The sequence below is a fragment of the Urocitellus parryii genome, chromosome 10, assembly GCF_045843805.1.
Source record: "Urocitellus parryii isolate mUroPar1 chromosome 10, mUroPar1.hap1, whole genome shotgun sequence".
NCBI lineage: Eukaryota > Metazoa > Chordata > Mammalia > Rodentia > Sciuridae > Urocitellus > Urocitellus parryii.
Window position 1 is genome coordinate 97589582 of NC_135540.1, and position 21470 is coordinate 97611051.

At 33.0% G+C, this 21470-nt stretch overlaps 1 pseudogene; it reads right to left on the reverse strand.

Moving 5' to 3' along the window:
- Window positions 1-1034: 1034 nt before the first annotated feature.
- Window positions 1035-21236, reverse strand: LOC113187270 (aurora kinase C pseudogene; annotated as a pseudogene).
- Window positions 21237-21470: the final 234 nt, after the last annotated feature.

Consider the following 21470-nt stretch of genomic DNA (forward strand, 5'->3'; position numbering starts at 1 on the left):
AATTAATGACTAGCTCTGATTTCCCACTGTGCCCTAAGAAGTCTCTCATTTTCTCAACAAATTTTGCTTGTTACTAGATGACTTACTTTAAAATAGTTTTGTCTTGGTAATCATTTTTCACTCTGCATGGAATGCATGATATTTTCATAATCTATGAATCTAAAATGAATATTTTAAAACAGAGCACAGATTATATTTAATTTGAATACCAGCTGCTTAGCATCCAAACCTATTTGTATAATAAACCTCAAATATATGAAAGAAATTATCTGTCATTTTCACGCTAAAGAAAGAGTATTTGCCTCCTGAAACAGCAAAATCATGGTGCAAGTCAAGGGTAAGATACCTTTTCTCAAATGATAAATGAGTAAATAAATCATATAAAGATACTTATAATAGAAGTTTTTATATTAAATTCATAAGGGAAATATAAGTTTGTTTTACTTATTTCTGATAACTTGTCATTTTGAATTGTTTTTCAATATCTTGATTGAATTAGCAGTTCAAGAAATTCAAAATAAAATTTTTAAGGAAAATTATGTAAAAGGGGAAAAATCTTTTTTTTTCCTTTGCTTTCTACAATTTCTTAGATTGATTCTAGGATCCCAAATTTTGGATACAGTGTTTAGTCATACTGTGATGTATTAGATATTATGGCAAATTGTATTTATGAAAAAAATAACCAGAGGATTTAACCGTCACATTTGTATCAAAGGTATCAACAGAATTAAATAATTACCTTTTCTACTACATGTAGCCCAGTAGTGATTACACTTACATATGTATAGGCAACCTGAATTATGTCAGTCATATATGGCCTATTAATCTTAAATTTATGAGTATTTTATATTTTATCAATTTCTTTTTTTTCTTTTTCCTTTTCTTTTTTCTTTTTTTTGCACTAAATGATTTTGTTTTTATTAATTAGCACCCCATATTTAAAAAGACAAATGAGGGAGAGTTCCCTGGATACACAGGAAGGATACAGGTAGATGGGCTCAGGAAGCCTTCTGAGTACTGGGAGGCAACACCCTCTAGGAGTGAGCCTTCACCCAGGGGTGCTCCAGAATCTGAGCCAGGGAAACACGCTCTGAGGGCTGATATCTAAGAAGCTTGGAGACCAAGTCCTGGGCCCCCACAGACACTGAGGGGGGAAATGTCACATCCATGTTGAGGATGCGTCCCTGGGTTTCACTCTGAGAGGTTCTTTCAAAAGGTGGCTTTCCCACCAGCAGCTCATAGCAGAGCACCCTGACGCACCACACGTCCACCTTCTTGTCATAGGTCCTGCCTTCCACTATTTCTGGGGACAAGTAGTCCAGAGTCCCACGTGTAGTCTGCCTCCTGAGGGAGAGAGCATGCACAGACCAGCCAAAGTCTGCAATCTTCACCTCACCCATCAGCCCCAGCAGCAGTTTCTCTGGCTTAATGTCCCTGTGAATCACCTTCTTGTCGTGGCAATATGTCAGGGCATCTGCCAACTCCTCCATTATCGTTGCTGAAGCTCTGCTCATCTAAGGGGCCGCTTTTCTGCAGCAAGCTGTAGAGCTCACCCCTGGGAGCATACTCCAGAATCGGGTATACCCGTCATGGAAATAGCATCATGGAAATGGTTGTACAGGCATAGGGTGTTCTGGAGTTGTAGATGCCCCTGGATCTCGATTTCCCTGCGCAGCTGGTGCTCCAGTCCTGCCTTCTCAATCTGGGCCTTGAAGAGGACCTTCAGGGCCATGATGAAATGGTTCTTCTTCAGTAGAGCCAGGTAGACATTCCCAAATCTACCCTTGCCCAGACCGATTTCAAAGTAATTGATTGCGAAGCGCTCAGGGCTGGGGTTCCAGGTTGCATCTGGCCTGCTGCAGCTCCTGCGGGTCTGCGCAGTACGGGAGAGGACTGCCACCCGGGTGGATGCTGATAAAGGTGAGGGCGAGCCAGGGCCCTCCTGAGCCCTTTGGAGATGGCGGATGGGGTCCAGATGGTCATGAAGACGGGGCCAAGGAAACACAAACAAAGGCGGGAGGTATTGTGGCGGGAAGTGCACTTAAAATAAATAAATATATATATATATATATATATATATATATATATATATATATATATTAGTTGTAGATGGATACAATACCTCTGTTTTATTTATTTTTATGTGGTACTGAGGATAGGACTCAGTGCCTCACACGTGCTAGGCAAGGGCTCTACCGCTGAGCCACAACTCCAGCTCCTATAATGCACTTTCTCACATACCATCTTGTTTTGAATATGTGTGTGTGTGTGGTTTTTTTTTTTTTTTACATTCTTTTTTTTTATTGGTTGTTCACAACATTACAAAGCTCTTGACATATCATATTTCATACATTAGATTGAAGTGGGTTATGAACTCCCAATTTTACCCCAAATGCAGATTGCAGAATCACCGTCGGTTTCACATCCACAATTTTACATAATGCCCTATTAGTAACTGTTGTATTCTGCTACCTTTCCTATCCCCTACTATCCCCCCTCCCCTTCCCTCACATTATATTTTATCAATTTCCAAATCCAATAAATTCCTCAAGAGTCAGCGGAAAGCTTGCCTTTGTGAGAAAAACAGAAGGATTTTTGAGTTTTGGTTTTTATGTTACTGATTATTCCTGTTTGAAAACTATCAGTTAACAAATACACTCTCAATCTTTCCGAAGAATTTTAGACTTTATATATAACTTAACCAATCTTAAAAGTCCTAAGGCAAGATTCAAAGTTATGTCAAAATATTCCTACAGTTAAATATTCCTCTAAGTAAATTAATTCTTTGTTACATAGTGTTAACTAGTTTTCAAAAAAAAAAGCCTTTAAATAATTAAATTCTTGCCTAATCAGTCCTACATTCTAGCCCTCTCTACCAAGGATCAGGATTAAGATTATGATGAGGTCAGTGAGGTTCTCAGGGCATAAAATTTAAAGAAACACTCATATCAGGGTCTTGAAAATATTAACAAATTATTTAGATATATCAGGAATACACTGGCATATATCTATATGTATAATTGACATATATTATCAATTATCCACAGTGACATTGAAAATTTTAAGGAATACTTATGAATATATACATATGTATATTTATTTATACATATGTGTAAAACATGTGATAATCTATTATTTTAATTCAAAAACTCAACATTAAAAATAGTATGAGTAATTCCAATGGATAATATCTAGTAATATATATTCAAGTAAATAGTTTTCTGATTATAAAAGGATCAACAAGATAATAGTAAGATAATTATAGTTGGTATTTTTTTTTTGCTGTTAAATACTGAATTTCTTAATTTTTTTTAAAGAGAGAGAAAAAGAGAGAGAGAGAGAGAGAGAGAGAGAGAGAGAGAGAGAATTTTTTTAATATTTATTTTTCAGTTCTTGGCGGACACAACATCTTTGTTTGTATGTGGTGCTGAGGATCAAACCCAGGCCACATGCAGGCCAGGCGAGTGTGCTACCGCTTGAGCCACATCCCCAGCCCCTGAATTTCTTTATTAAATTTTTTTTTTACCAGCACGATTATAAATCAACAAAGCAAAAATTTCATTTTCTGCTTTTCTTTTCTGGACATTGTTGATATATACTTTGCATTAATTATTTATTGTTGTATAACAATATTATCACAAACTTCAGGCTTTGACAAGATTTCGATCAAAGTGTCAGCCAAGATAGAAACAAAAGGATCTATTTCCAGGCTCAAGTGGCTGTTGGCAGAATGCAGTGACTCAGGGTGTTAGACTGAGGGCCTCAGCCCCTTGTTAATGTCAGCCAATGACCACCCTCACCTCCTTGCCTCATGGGCCTTTCCAACAGGGTTCTCTAACTTTTTTTTTTTTTTTAGCTACACATGACATTAAATGATATTGGCAATTCATACATTTGAATCAATCAGGGTATAATTTCTCATTTTTCTGATTGTACAGATTGCAGAATCACACTGGTCATACAGTCACCTATATACATACAGAAATCATAATGTCCTATTCTGCAGCCCTTCCTATCCCCCCTTCTTCTCCCCTCCCCTCCCATCATTTCTTTATATCCAATCTAATGTGACACACTTTTTTTTTCTTTTTCTCCTCACAACATTATACATGTATTCTGTATAATGATGAGGGTCTCCTATCTTCCATGCAACTCCTCTTCTTCCTCCTTTTCCCTCCCACCTCTCTTCCTTATTTAGTGGTAATCTTCTTCTCATGCTCTTCCTCCCTATCCCATTTTTAGTCACCCCCTTAGATCAAAGAAGACATTTGGCATTTGTTTTTTAGGGATTGGCTAACTTCACTTTGCATAATCTGCTCTAATGCCATTCATTTCCCTGCAAATGCCATGATCTTGTTATTTTTTAGTGCTGAGTTATATTCCATTGTGTATAAATGCCACATTTTTTTAATCCATTTGTCTATTGAAAGACATCTAGGTTGATTCCTCAGTCTAGATATCGTGAATTGTGCTGCTATAAACATTGACTTGGCTGTGTCCCTGTAGTATGCTCTTTTTAGGTCTTTTGGGTATAGTCCGAGAATGGGAATAGCTGGGTCAAATGGTGGTTCCATTCCCAGCTTTCCAAGAAATCTCCATACTGCTTTCCAAATTGGCTGCACCAATTTGCAGTCCCACCAGCAATGTATGAGTGTACCTTTTCCCCCACATCCTCGTTAGCACTTATTGTTGTTTGACTTCATAATGGCTGCCATTCTTATTGGAGTGAGATGGTATCTTAGAGTAGTTTTAATTTGCATTTATCTGATTGCTAGAGATGGTGAGCATTTTTTCATGTATTTGTTGATTGATTGTATATCCTCTTCTGAGAAGTGTCTGTTCAAGTCCTTGGCCCGTTTGCTGATTAGGTTATTTGTTTTTTTTGTTGTTTAACTTTTTGAGTTCTTTGTACACTCTAGAGATTAGAGCTCTATCTGATGTTTGAGGGGTAAAAATTTGTTCCCAGGATGTAGGCTCCCTAGTCACCTCGCATATTATTTCTCTTGCTGAGAAAAAACTTTTTAGTTTGAATTCGTCCCATTTGTTGATTCTTGGTTTTAACTGTTATGCTATAGGTGTCTTATTAAGGAATTTTGGGCCTGCCCCCACGTGATGAAGATTAGGGCCAACTTTATCTTCTATTAGATGCAGAGTCTCTGGTTTGATTCCTAGCTCCTTGATCCATTTTGAGTTGACTTTTATGCCTGGTGAGAGAAAGGGATTCAATTTCATTTTGTTGCATATGGATTTCCAGTTCTCCCAGCACCATTTGTCGAAGATGCTGTCCTTTCTCCATTGCACGTTTTTAGTACCTTTGCCTAATAGAAGTTAGTTGTAATTTAGTGGATTTGTCTCTGTGTCCTCTATTCTGTACCATTGGTCTACCAGCCTGTGTTGGTACCATGCTGTTTTTGTTACTATTGCTCTATAGTATAAAAATCTGGAATCGTGATACCACCAGTTTCACTCTTCCTGCTTAGAATTATTTTAGCTATTCTGGGTCTCTTAATTTTTCCAGATGAATTTCATGATAGCTTTTTCTATTTCTGCAAGGAATGCCATTGGGATTTTGATGGGAATTGCATTGAATCTGTAAAATGCTTTTGGTAATATGGCCATTTTAATAATATTAATTCTATCTATCCATGAGGAAGGTAAATACTTCCATCTTCTAAGGTCTTCTTCTATTTCTTTCTTTAGGGTTCTGTAGTTTTCATTGTATAAATCTTTCACCTCTTTTGTTAGGTTTATTCCCAGGTATTTTATTTTTTTTTTTGAGGAGATTGTGAATGAGGTAGTTGTCCTCATTTCCATTTCAGAGAATTTGTCACTGATATACAGGAATGCCTTTGATTTATGGGTATTGATTTTATATCCTTCCACTTTGCTGAATTTATTTACTAGATCTAGAAGTTTCTTGGTTGAACTTTTTGGGTCTGCTAGGTATAGGATCATGTCATCATCAAATAGTGCTAATTTAAATTCTTCTTTTCCTATATTTATGCCTTTAATTTCTTTCATCTGTCTAATTGCTCTGGCTAGTGTTTCAAGAACTATGTTGAATAGAAGTGGTGAGAGAGGGCATCCCTGTCTTGTTCCAGATTTTAAAGGGAATGCCTTCAATTTTTCTCCATTTAGAATGATGCTAGTCTGAGGCTTAGAGTATATAGCTTTTACCATGTTGAGGAAATTTCCTGTTATCCCTAATTTTTCTAGTGTTTTGAACATAAACACTCTTTGTTATTTTGTAGAATGCTTTTTCTGCATCTATCGATATGATTATATGGTTCTTATCTTTAAGTCTATTGATGTGGTGAATTACATTTATTGATTTCCCTATATTGAACCAGCCTTGCATCCCGGGGATGAATCCCACTTGGTCATGGTGCATGATCTTTTTGATATGTTTTTGTATCCAATTTGCCAGAATTTTATTGAGGATTTTTGCATCTATATTCATTAGGGATATTGGTCTGAAGTTTTCTTTCTTTGAAGTGTCTTTATCTGGTTTTGGAATCAGAGTGATGTTGGCCTCATAGAATGAATTTGGAAGTACTCCCTCTTTTTCTATCTCCTGAAATAGATTGAAGAGTATTGGTATTAGTTCTTCTTTAAAGTTCATGTAAAACTCTTCTGTATATCCACCGGGTCCTGGGCTTTTCTTGGTTGGTAATCTTTCGATGGCTTCTTCTATTTCATCACTTGATATTGGTCTGTTTAGGTTGTTTATATCATCCTGACTCAATCTGGGTAGCTCATATGCCTTAAGGAATTTATGGATGCCTTCACTATCCTCTATTTTATTAGAGTACAGGGTTTCAAAATAATTTCTAATTATCTTCTATATTTCTGAAGTGTCTGTTGTGATGTTGCCTTTTTCATCCCGTAAGCTAGTAATTTGGGTTCTCTCTCTTCTTCTCTTTGTTATCATGGCTAGTGGTCTATCAATCTTTTTTATTTTTTCAAAGAACCAACTTTTAGTTTTGTCAATATTTTCGATTGTTTCTTTTGTTTTGATTTCATTGATTTCAGCTCTGATTTTAATTATTTCTTGCCTTCTAATGTATTTGCTGCTGATTTGTTCTTCTTTCTCTAGGGCTTCAAGATGTAGTGTGAGGTCATTTGTTTGTTGGCTTTTCCTTCTTTTAAGGAATGAACTCCATGAAATGAATTTTCTTCTTAGAACTGCTTTCATAGTGTCCCAGAGATTTCAATATGTTGTGTCTGAGTTTTCATTTACCTCTAAGAATTTTTTAAATTTCCTCTTTTATGTCTTATCTAACCCTTTGTTCATTCAGTAGCATATAGTTTATTCTCCATGTGATGTAGGAATTTTTCTTTCTTATTTTATCATTGATTTCCAATTTCATTTCATTATGATCAGATAAAATGCATGGTAGTATCTCTACTCCTTTGTATTTGCTAAGATTTGCCCTGTGACATAACATATGGTCTATTTTTGAAAAGGATCCATGTGCTACTGAGAAAAAAGTCTGTCTGCTTGATGTTGGGTGGTATAGTTTGTATATGTCAATTAAGTCTAAGTTATTAATTGTATTATTGAGCTATATAATTTCTTTATTCAACTTTTGTTTGGAAGATCTGTCCAGTGGTGAGAGAGGTGTGTTAAAATCTCCCATGATTATTGTGTTGTGGTCTATTTGACTCTTGAACTTGAGAAGAGTTTGTTTGATGATCGTAGCTGCACTATTATTTGGGGCATATATATTAATGATAGTTAAGTCTTGGTGTATGGTTCCCTTGAGCAGTATGTAGTGTCCTTCTTTATCCCTTTTTGATTTGTCCACTGAAACTGGTAAAAATTAAAAACAATAAGTATTAAAGCTATTTGATATTGTCTTAGAGGTAAAGAGCAAATGAAGAAACATCTAAAGCAATTTATGAAAATTAAATAAAGAAGATACTATTTGGCAAAGAGAAGCTTGGCATTTTCCCCTTCACAAATCAAAAATTCTTTCTAAGATTTTTGCCTATGAGGGGAAATATGGGCCCTAAAATGAAAAACTCCTAATAGTTTCCCAAAGACATGACTCCATTTTGTAAGAGAGCTTGGAAAATTTTAACCTAAGGACTATTTAAAGAACAGTGAGAGTTGTAGTAAAGGCAATTGTAAAATATCCACAAATATAAGGAAGATAAAGCCTAGAATGGGAGCCAACTAGTTAAGGAGAGTACCAGAGAATATTATCCCTATACAGACATGTACATCTAACATAAGAACAAAATAGAGGAAGAAAAAGCATTGACAGAAATAAGGAACAAATATACAATTCAACGACAATAATTGGAGATTTCAATATCCTATTTTCAGTAATGGATAAAACAATTACATCATTAACAAAGAACTACAGGACTTGAAAAACTCTATAAACCATCTAGACCTAAAGGATATCTCTTAACATTCCATCTGACAACAACAGAATATAGATCTCAGGTACACAAACAATATTCTGTAGGATACACTATATACTTAGCAGCCATAAAACAAACACTGATGAAATTAAAAGAATTGAAATCATAGAAAGAATGTTTTCCAATCATGATTGAAAGAAACTAGGAATTGGTAGAAAATATTTGGGAAACTCAAGAAATATTTAGTAATTAAACTCTCACTAAGAACCATTCCTTTAAAGGAAAAAAAGAAGAAGAAGAAGAAGAAATATAAAATGTTATGAGATTAATGAAAATGAATAAAAATCACACCAAACTTAAGGGGTACTATTAAAGTAATAATTGAAGGTGAAAGAATTGTTATAAATGACTGTTAAGAAAGCATAAGATCCCGCTATGAATGGTACCTCACACCTATAATCCCAGAGGCCTGGGAGGCTGAGACAGAAGGATCATGAGTTCAAAGCCAGCCTCAGCAATTTAGCAAGGCACTGAGCAACTGAGCCAGATCCTGTCTTTAAACAAAATACAAAAAAGGGCTGGAATGTAGCTTAGTGGTTTAGTGCCACTGATTTCAATCCCCAGTACCAAAGACAAGAAAAAAAAAAAAAGAAAGAATAAAAGATATCAAATAAAAAAACCCAGCCTCTCCCATAAGACAATAGAAAACATAAGAGAAAAATTAAACCTAAAGCAAAGAAAGATAATAATAAATACGAGAACATCAATTAATAAAATAAAAATATAAAACAATAGATGAAATGAACAAAATGGTTATTATGCTGAAATATGGTTAATTGAAGAAAACCTACACAATTGTCAAAACCTTAGTTTGATGATGAAAAAAGAGAAGAACTCAAATTTGTATCAAATAAAGAAAGGACATTACTACTGACTTTACAAGAATAAAAACAATTATAAAGTGATACTATGAAAAATTATATGTAAACAAATTATGTTACTTATATGAAATAAAAATTTCTGAAAGCAAACTAACAAAACTAACACAAACACAAACTAACAAAATTGGCTAAAGAAGAAACAGAAAATTTAAATAATTTTATAGCAAATAAGTAGAATAATTTAGTAATTAAAAACTATCCCCAACTAACAGCTCATCACAAAAGAATTTACTATTGAATTCTACCAAACATTTAAAAAGAATTTATTTTTAAATCATTTTATAAAATATGAAAGATAATGGAATACTTCCCAGCTAATTGTATCAACTCTATGACCCTGATTTCAAAACCAAACATAGATATCAAAAGAAAACTAAAAATCAACATATAAACATGGGTAAAAACTTCAAGAAAATATTAGAAAAATGAATCAAGAAATTTATAAAAATAATTATGTGCTACAATCAAATGTGATTTATTCTAGAGATGCAATGTTTAATAGCTAAATATCAATTAATGTAACACTTCTTACCAACAGAATAAAAATACAATTACATGGTAGTCTTAATAGAAGTAAAAGAAGCATTTAATAAAAATAAAAAACTTTTCATGATAAATTATCTCAACAACCTATAAGTAGAAGGGGGTTTCTTCAGTCTGATAAAGAATATCTATGAAGAATCTATAGCTAATATCATATTAATGATTTAAGAGTAGAAGCTTTGGCTTTAAGATAAAGAGCAAAAAAGAATTATCTATCCTCTCCACTTTCATCTTAACTTTGTAATACAGATATTATCCAGGACAATTTGGCAAGAAAAAGAAATAAAAGGAGGCTAGGTAAAAGAGGAAAACATAAAAGTATGTCTATTCACAGATGACTTCAATTAGTTCATGGATAATCCTAGGAAATCTGGAATCTATTATAGTGAATAATTGCATTCAGAGAAGCTTCAGGATAAATAATCAATATACAAAAAGTTAATTTTATTTTTATATACTTATAATAGAAAATTTAAAAAGAAGTCAAGAAAATTATTCCTTTACAGTATCATGAAAAATATTGAAATACTAAAGAATAAACTTAGTAACAAATTATAAAACAGAGCAGGAAAAATATTGTTCAAAAATTGAAAGATATAAATAAATGCAAAATATCCAAATTTCACTATTTAAAAGACTTATTGCAATAATGGTGATTCTCCAAACTTATATACATAGTTAATGCATTTCTTAATCATAATTTCCAGTTGACTTTTGTAGAAGCTAGATACCTGATTCCAAAATTCATATAGAACTTCAAAACACACTACAGAGAAACTAGGAAAGTTCATTGCTAGCATCAGGATAGACATATAGATCAGTGGCATAAAGTTGAGTATTTACAAAAGAACTGATATATCATAGATCAAATGATTTTTGACAAGGATGTCAAAACCATTCAATGAGGGAAATCATAGTATTTTCAACAAATGGTGCTGATCAAAAAGAAAAATTGGTTCCTTACCTCACTAGAACTCCATGTTCTAAAGTGGGCTTATAGTATAGACCTAAACATAAAATTAAATACTATAAACTTCTTAGAAGAAAACATGAGGATCTATCTTCATAATATAGAATTTGACAGAGGATTCTAAAATATTATGACAAAAGCACAAATAAAAAATAAAAGGTAAATTATAACACATCAAAATTAGAAACTTGTGCTATCAAGGCTACCAGGGAAAGTGAAATGACAACCCACATAATGGATTTTTTTCTATTTCTTTTTTTTTTTTTTTTGAGTTGTATTAACCTTGTAGTCTATATCAGCAAGTTGCAAGCCCATTTTTCCTTTTTTTCTTTCTTTTTTTTTTTTGGACAAAATTTGTGTGTTATTCTCAATACCTCTCATTTTCTCTTCCCTTAATTCTAATATAACAAAGAGTCAGTTATCACTAGTTTCAGAGTACAACGATTTCTAGGTAGGCCAAGTTTTTATCACTTTCACTGTTAGTATCTTGATCCAAGTCACCATCATCTCTCATAATCATTATTATAATCACTTCCCTGTTTATCTCTAAGTCTACCCTGTACATTTTGCCATTTATTTTTAAGCAAAGCAAATCAGAAGAGCTGTAAAAAGACCTGCTAAAGAGTTTTGTATTATACTCCAAGGTAAAGAAAAGTCATCTAAGCTGTATAATCTATTAAGGCTTAAAGGCATTGCTCCATCATGAAGAAAATAGAATTTTAAAAAGAAATATGGGAAGGATTCTATGGATACTTCCATCATTAGGTGAGACATTATTATGCCTTGGAGTAGTTTATATCTAGAAAAAATCAAAGGAATTAAATGGATTATAATTTAAAAGTAAACAAGATGTACAAATGAATCATTCATGTATAATAAGGGAATAGGAACAATCAAAACTAGATTAAATCTTGAGTAGATAATGGAACTTTCTGAAGAGACAATGAAACTCCTAGAAACAGAGCAGAGTGGTTCTCCGAAGTTGGGGAGAGCAGCTGGGAGGGAGGATGAGAAAGGCTGATCAGTGGGTACTAAGTGAAAGCTACACAGAAGTGGGTTCTGGTGTTCTACTGTAAAAAAAGACTGTAGATAATGGAAATAAACTATGTATATAAAAACTCTAGAAGAAAGAATTTTAAATGTTTTCTCCACAAAGAAATATAAAGCATTTGAGGTATAGATGTTTATCCTGTTTTGAACAGTACACAATTTATACATACATCAAAATATCATTTAGTACCCCATAAATAAATGAAAAAAAATGGATATAGAAATTCTACCTTAAAATTCTATTAGTAAGACACTAAAATATATCAACTAGGTATGTAGAGATGGCAGAGCTTATCTAGTGAGAGTGATTAATCTGAAACTGTAAATTTATATGAAAACATTTCTAACCAAGTTTTAAAGAATATTGTCTTGGGGCTAGGGCTGGGGCTCAGTGGTAGAGCATTCATCTAGCACGTGTGAGGCCCTAGGTTCGATCCTCAGCACCACATAAAAATAAGTAAATAAAATAAAGGCTTTGTGTCCAACTACACCTAAAAAATAAATATTAACAAAAAAGAATGGTATTTTGGAAGGGAATCAATAAATATGACTTCTTTCCTTCCAAGGTCCTAAGTAATTTGAGAAATAATTAAAAAATATATTATCTTCATTGTATTAATTGGCATTTAAATCTTTCTTTACAAAAAATGTGATGGCTAAGTGAAAACAAGATGTCAGGAGAAATATTACAAAAGTGCTTTTTCCAGTGTTTATTCTTCTTCTTATTATTATTATTATTATTATCATGGTCAGGGATTGAACCCAAGGGTGTTTAACCATTGAGCCAAATTCCCAGCCATTTTCCTTTTTATTTTGAGACAGTGCCATGCTAAGTTGCTTAGGGCCTCACTAAATTGCTGAGATTGGCTTTGAACTTGCAAACCTTCTACCTCAGCTGCCAAGTCACATCACTGGGATTATAGGCAAGTGTGATTTCACCAGGTTCACCAGTTTTAATTATTATTCTATATCTTTGTGCTCAAGTCTTCCCTCTTTTTACACTCTTGTTTCTCATAAAATGTTACATTAATTTTTTGAATGTTTTAAACAACATTTTTGAAATTAAAATTTCTTTTTTTTTTTTTTTTGTGGGGGGAAGAGTACCAGAGATTCGGGGGCACTAGACCACTGAGCCACATCCCCAGCGCTATTTTGTGTTTTATTTAGAGACAGGGTCTCACTGAGTTGTTTAGCATTTTGCTGTTGCTGAGGCTGGCTTTGAACTCATGATCCTCCTGTCAGCCTCCCAAGCACTGGGATTACAGGCATGTGTCACTGTGCCTAGCTGCAAAATTTCTTCTAAATGCATGAAATGTTTGTAAATGCCTAGCTTTAACTGATAATCACATTGAATTCAAACTAAAGAAACTGTTAAAATTTAGCTCATTCTTTAATAAGACTTAATTTGTACATTTTCAATTAGATGTAATATTAAATATTAGATTTAATATAATAATAAACTAGGAATGGTAACTGAAAGCCCTTTAAAAGATTATTGAAATTCTTAGCTTGAAAAATTATGAAAATATTTACTCATTTTGAAATAATAAACATTTGGCATCTTAAGGTATATTCTAATATTTAAAAACATTTAGAAATATATGGCAAAGCAATTGAAAATGTTGAATCTTTCAAACCACAAATAAACATCAATATCCAAATTTGCAAGTACTTAAACATATGCTTGTAATGAAGCCTGTCTAAATTCAGTGATATTGATAGGAAAAAGTAACACTGGAAAACACTGAGAAATTGCGTCAATATTTATAGCACATTTAGAGTTTTCTATATTATTTCCATATAATTTTATTTATAAAAATTAAGCCTGAATAACTAACAACAAATTCCATATTTCCTCATTCTGACTAACTTGAGAGACCTCTTTTACTTGAATCAATATGTCTTCTCCTTCCTCTACCTTTGTCTGATCTGAAGGCTTTGGACTAAGCAAACTAGATACGTTCGTCCACAATGGCAATGTGCCAACTGGCAGAGTCCCTGGGTTGTTCTTTTCTATTCTTTTTAAATCCTCACCATGATGGTTCCATTGTGATATATCTAACAACTCCTCCTTAAAAAGCCATGGGCTATATTTTTGTATTATATCAACGTATGCCCTGACTGCTCTTGATTTTATTGGGAAGCCTCCTTGCTCTAACAATTTACTTAACACTCTTTCAGTTTGTTTTTTACTAATTGCTGATCCCGTATTTCTACTATAATACAACCCAGCAAGATAACACCAAACCAAACCGAGACAGAATGAAATAAAGTTAGAACAACACAAAATCATTATAGCCTTTCTATCCTCCTGACATGTCCATCCGTCCTTTCTCCCTGTCTGTTCCTCAGACGCAAATAGTTTTTCCTCAGATGTGAGCGGTTTTTCTTCCGTCTCACTCATCTCCAGGGACAGGCAACTTAAAACAAAAATGAAGCAAAACAAAAGAGGAATCTTAGAATGGCTACCCATCCTCTCGCCCTGCCCTCAGGGGCGAGCAGTTTACTTACCCTCAGTCGCTCCCCGTGGGAGCCACCAAATGCCGCAGTCTGGCTGGGCACAATTCAGGAGCCACTTGTCAAAAGAAACTAACTTTATTTTTAGAACTACAAATGCCAAGCAAAACAGCTCCTCAGGAAAAGAAACCCTCAGAGCCCAACTGCCACCACCGGCTTCCACCAGCCTCTCTCCCACACCAACCTCCCACAATCCTCCTGCTCTTGAGGCCGATTGGCTGGGTCGCTTGGGCGGAGCCAAAGAAGTCCCCCAATGAGCAGTTCCGTAGTCTGAAGGGCAGGGAAACAGCCCAATGAGCAGCTCTGTGGAGGAGCCGATCAGCTAGATGTTGCTGGGGCCACTGTGAGCCAATCATCAGCTGGCAGTCTGAAGGGCAGGGAAACAGCCCAATGAACATCACCGCAGAGGAGCCAATCAGCTAGATGTTGCTGGGGCCACTGTGAGCCAATCATCAGCCAGCAGCTGGAAGTTTGCTGGCAGCTGGAAGTTTGCTGGGGCCCCTTTGGCTGTGGCTCTCAACATTGTTTTGTGAAGTGATTTTGTATTATGTTTTAAGTAGATTCAAAATATATACAGCAGATGGAATGAAAGGCTTTGTAATGCCCTTCATTCAATTATGTCCTCAGTATAAGTAACTATTTCATGCCAGATTGTTATAAAGTTCGAGTACAGTGCATCTCAAAATTCCCAGATGCTGTGATTATTCTTTTCCTTGAATCACTTAAAACACCTTTTAGCACTGTTGGGTTCAAAAATTAGAAAGCAAGTTTCTGTTCTTTATGAAGAAAAGAGCAAATTTATGTAAATATTTAGAGTGTAATTAAGGATACTTGGGAAAATGAAAAAGATAATATGTAAAACAAAAGTGTCTAATATATAAAGAAAAATTATGAAATTTCATATCAAAACGTATGTTTAAACTTAAAGTGTGTTAACAATAATATAATTAATTGACAAGTTCATTGATTTCCATTGCTTATTTTTACAGCCTAAAACATTTAAGCCTATGCTGCAACCACCATAAGGGAGAGTTAGCTGTCTGTATGTTAGAGACTATTATTAATTGTATTTGAGGTAGAAAAATTGGGCATCTACTAAAAGTGAACAAAAAAATAACATAAATGGAAAGTTTCAGTGGTCGTCAAGCCTATTGTTCTCTAAGTAATGGATTTTAAATTTGTTAAAAGTATATTTTATTCAGTCTGCTCTCCTTTTTCATTTGCCACTTAGACTCAAAGGAGAATTCTTCTCTAATTATCCAGAAAGCAATAGGGCTTCCATAATGGATCTTCAATGTCTGGAAATATTTTTATTTTTGTTCTCCAGGAGCATCTATGTATTATGTATTCATTCAAAGATTCAAGAAAAACACAGGGTGCATATACTATATCTTAGGTCATGCTTGAGTATGATCTTTGATAGTAAGTAATCCATCTTCTTCCTTTTTATTTATCATGTGCAACCTAACAAAATTCCTTGAGCATAACATTATTCAATGTATGTGTACAAATTTAAATAGCTTGAATCATTGAGTGCCTACTAATGATTAAATGACTAATAATGTATTAGTGTCTAATATAATCCAGACATTCTCCTAGTTGCAAAGACAATTAATGAATATTTTTAAAATTTATTTTTTCTACCAAGGAAGATAATACTTGTTTTGTATCTTAGTAGTTAATTTCTTAATGCCAAGGATCTAAATATTAACTATTGTTTAATAAACTACTAATCAATTTGATACTCTCCTGGAGTTAAAAGAATTTTTTTACTCTTGTATTTAAAACAATCATGTAATTTTAAACAATATATTCAAACAATAATGTAATTTTCAATAGTAATGAAATTAAAGAATTTTAATTGTTATATCTTCTTTCATAGCACTAGATATTTTTCAAAACATGTCAGACACTTTGAGTGATATACAGCTGTACACAAATAGTTTGGATGATATTTTCTTTTGTTCTCAAAACTGAAATTTTTTAATATTGATGTCAAAATTTTACAAAGCTGAAGACTTTTTAAGTTAAACTGATTCATCTTAAATTGTTAATATTTTCAGCACAACTTATTCTTCTTTCTTTTTCTGGTAAAGTCAAATTCACAGACGGCAAGTTGAGATATAGCTCTCTTAATAACCCAGTTTCTAGCTTAAAATGAATAATCCCACCTATCAATAGAATACCAGCCTCAATGTGGGGCACTAGGAACAGCAGTGCCCTCTTTAACTGCATGCTATGGAAGTTCTATTTAAGGAACTAAGTGTTCATTACCTGCCAACTTTTAGCAAGATAGCAGTAGTTTAAGCATTGTTAAAATTTTGTCACATTTAATTCTTCCATAACTATATTGCTTAAGAAATATTATTATTTTACTAATATCATCATCATCAGTTTTAGAAAGGAAAGATTTTCTTAATGGCCAAGAGTTTATGACAGCTTAGAACAAATTCAGTGAGTTAGATTCTCTAAGCAGAGTTTTGAGGCGAATAAATTCAGTGAGTTAGATTCTCTAAGCAGGACATAGCTTTATTCAATCCCTTACTTAGACTACACAAGGAATTAAGTTTGAAATTTCTGCAGTTAAGCATGCTGTTGAGTTCTGCAGTGAGTTCTTTTGTTTAGCTGGCTAGGTGGTTATTTTAAGAAAAAGCCCATTTAGAGCCTAGGGAAAACTTCCTGCAAAAGGATCTGTCTTATTCCTTACTTAAAATTGTAATATTCATTGTCCCATTGGGTTTGTGAGGTTTATAAGTCCTTTATACCATTTGCTTCTGTTGCATGTCTTTATGGGGGTATGTAAAAAAGCTGGGATCAGAGAAAATCTGAGAAAGCTGTATCTCTCTCATAACTCATCTCCTCCCCCTGGAAAGGGTAGAAGTGGGTGGTAGGCAGGTGGTAGAACATTTAAGAATTAGGACAGAATAATTGGTGGATGTTTATTACTTAATATTGTATAATATGAATTATAAGAGAAGAAAATTTCTAAGAATATATTCTGATGAAGACAAAAAAATATTTATCTCAAGCCTAAAGAGAACATATTTTACTATAAACTGATCCCTAGAAAGAAATTTTGAAAGATATTAAAAGAAAAATAATACTGTTTTTATACTATAATTATTAATTTATTTCTGATAAAATTTTAAAAGTTTTTTCTTAACCACCATTACCAATGGACATGAATTGAGTACAGCATGAAGGTATAAATAACTGTCACACAATATTAAGCTTCTATAATTTAGTTCCTAGACTTATTACAGAATTTTAAACTTCTAAATTATTTTCTACTTAATTATTTATATGTTACATATGCTAATTATTTTTATCTATGTCATATAGATCAATAAGCCTACTATTAATCAATAATTCTGTTCTTTTGATAACCTTTAAAAATGGTAGACATAAATAATGGCAACTAAGCTTATGATTTTGTAAACTCCCTTGTGAATACTATTAAAATAAGTAATACTATCAACAAGCTGCAAAATCTGTTCCAATTAATAATTTTTAAATTGTTATTTGTAGTTTGATTACCCTCCTGAAATCAAGAGAGCAATCAAAATCCCTTAAGGACAGTTGGTTATGTGGATATTATATTTACATTCAGCATAATTTCAGAGATGTTTTAAGAGAAGAGTATTACTACACTAAATTACTTAAATGCATTTTAACATGAACTAATTTTCTAGCAGTTGTACTAAGGTGAATCGGTGCCAAGCTGCTTTTATATTTAATAGCTTCTGGGACACTGGGATCCAACTTCCCTGTGGGCCATCCTCTGAAGACTGAAATGTTGCAGTAATTTTTCTTTCCCTAGTACAAAACAGAATTTTAGAACAATTGTTTCCAAACAGCAGGAGGGCTTAATTAAATTAAAGCACTGAGTTAAGAAACCAAGTATTATCTTAGCACCAAGAGAAGAGGATTGTTGAACTTCGGTTTAAAAATAAAATCTTGCCCCAGGATTCTGAAACTAGAATTCAGAATATATTAATGAATTTATATAAAATTGTTCAAGGCAAAATATAATAATGAACTGGTGGAACATACTTCAATCATAATTCAATTGAACCATGCCACAGCAAATATACAAAGCAAAATATATTTTCTCTTGTTATTATTTTTTTTACTTCACTCATGTTTATACATTTATTTGATAGAAACAAATATTTCTACCATGTTTTACATGTTAGAAGTGAACAGAAAAAGACTAGTGTTACTTTCTTTAGCTTAGTATGTCATGTCACCTTTGATATCTCTGATTCTCAGCTATATAATTTTGAAGAAAACTGAATTTCCAATAATAAATTTATTCTATATTTAATTATTTGTTTCAGTCTTAAATAATATAATTTTGAAATCTAAAGTCTGCAGTTAATCTAAAATTTATTTAAAGTTTTAGTTACGATTTTGATAGATGATTTTAGTGTGAGGACTAAGAATTGTCTTAATCTTGATTTTAAAAATGATCATTCTTATATCTAACTCTTTTAGTTTATTCATTATAAGGGTACATAAACAACATAAGCAAAACAGAAAGAAATAAAAAAAAGTAGTTATGCAGGTAGTGCATAAAGAATATGTTGACTATAACAACTTGTTTTTTTATTTGTTTGTTTTTGCATTGCTGTCAATGACCAAGGTAGAAAGAGGGATACACAATGTAAAAATCAATTTTATTCAGGCCATTGGACATTCAACTCAGCATGATTTTTCAATTTTACAAACAGTAGGAGACTCAACAAGAGATAATGAGGTAAAACAGGACCATGAAATCACTAGCAGAATTATTTTCTTTTTCTATTTTTTGATCATTTAAGTTCAGAATTAACTTCTTTTAAAAATGGTAGCAAGACTGAAATTGTAGAATTTGTAAACAACTATTCTTTATTTATGTGTTATATACAGTAAAAGCCCAAACTTTTCACCTTAAAAAGTGATACTGAAAATTTACAAATAAAAAAATAAATTTATAAAGGAAAAAATATTGGGTAAATATTTCAAGAATTTAAGTAAATTATTATGTAAACTTTAAAGTAATATGCTACTTTGAGTCAAGGAAATTGATTTTTAACAATTATCTTTCCTAATTTTTATGCAGATAGTCATTCTGGTCTATAAATCTCTACAAACATAATTTCTAAAAGACAGATCATTCCTTAGATAGATATGTGGCATTTTACCATCTGGTTATATATTTCTAGCTTTCTCTCTTATTCAAATCATTCTATATGAGTCTTTTAGAATATCAATTATCTATCATGGATGGCAAACTTTCCCCCACTAGTTTTTTAATACAAATTCCTATCTAGTCTTCAGAGTTCAGCATTAATAAAATTTTCACTGTGGAGTGTATCTTTATGTTATATACAATATAAGCAATATGGGATACTTCATTATTATCATTTTATTGACACAATTATTTCATATTGAGCTAAATATTCTTTAATTATGGTACATATCATTCAACTTTATTATTTAGAATAGTTTTGACCAGTAGAAATATAAATGAACCATTACAGGGTGCAAAATACACATTTTTATCAGGGTATGGAAAATTCATTAAATAACATAGAAACAAATTTACACTAATTTTAATGATATACTTAACATATACAATAAAATTTCAACTTATAATCAATATAAACCATTAATGGGAGATTTTACATTTTTTTCTAGCTTCAAATCCATCTTAAACTTTTTTTTTTTCATTATTGCAGCACATGTCAATTCCAAATGGCTCTATTCAAATTGCTTAAATTGCCTCATATATCTAGTAGACAGCATATTGGACCATGTCAGCAATAAATGTTTTAGGTTATGAAATAGATGTATACACACATATATATGTAATAAAATAATACATTAGAAAACTTGATACAGTGGTACAATAAACAGAGACAACCAGATTAGTAGACATAAAAAGAGGATCCATTAGGAAGAGAAGAACATGTTATTTTATGGATAGTCACACAGAACAGCTGAGTAAAGATACATAAAAGTGAATAAAGGAGTTGATATTTAAGAAGAAAAAACAAAAGTATTCAGTAAGATATATGTCATAAATCATTTTCATATCTTATAATGTTTAATATAAATTTGACCTTGAAATGACTTTTATTTGTTTTTTGATAAAAATTGGGGGCTGTGAATATATATATATATATATATTATATAAAATTATTATATATATATTATATAAAATTATATATTTATATTATAAATATATATATATTTATTTATTTAATGTATGGAGAAAAAGAATACTATGTAAAGCAAAGATGACCAAAGCTGGAATTCCTCTCTAATATCTTACTCTAACCCTTTGAATAATCCCAGACAGTAGACTGAGGCAAGAGGATCATAAATTTGAGGCTAGTCTGGGAAACTTAGACCCTGTCTCAAAAAAAAAATTATATATATGTGTGTATATATATATATATATAAAGAGAGAGAGAGAGAGAGGACTAGATTTTTAGCTCAGTGATAGAGCTCCCCTAGGTTCTCTCTTCAGTGCCACACACTGGGAAGGGAAGGCAGGGGATCCAGCAAGGGGCAGGCAGGATCCAGGCCCAGGGCCACTGCCAGGTGTCAGGGTTCCGGGTGCAGGACCAAGCACTCAGGAAGAGCAAGGGCCCAAGCAAGGGGCAGGGCTCTATTTCCCATAAGGCATCCTGGCCCAGATGAGAATCCAGGGACAGGGACCTGGCAAAGGAGGCCTGACAAGGGAAGGAGGCCAGAAGGAAGGCGACTGGAGGGCATGGCGTGGTGGGATTGCGATGGGTACTTGGAAGGGAGAGAGCCAGGACCCAAGCCAGGAGCCCAGGCATGGGACCCATTCGAATGATAGGGAATGAGGGACTCAATCCACAGAAAAGTGTTCATAGCACAAAATGATAATTGTGTGTGATAACAGAAATGCTAATTAGCCATGTTTAGTCATTTCAAGATATATAGGTACTGTGAATATCATGCTGTATACCCTAAATACAGATAACTATATCTATCATTATTGAAAACCAAAATAAATAAACCTATCTTAACTGCATAAATGTTTTCATGTAATTTGTTCT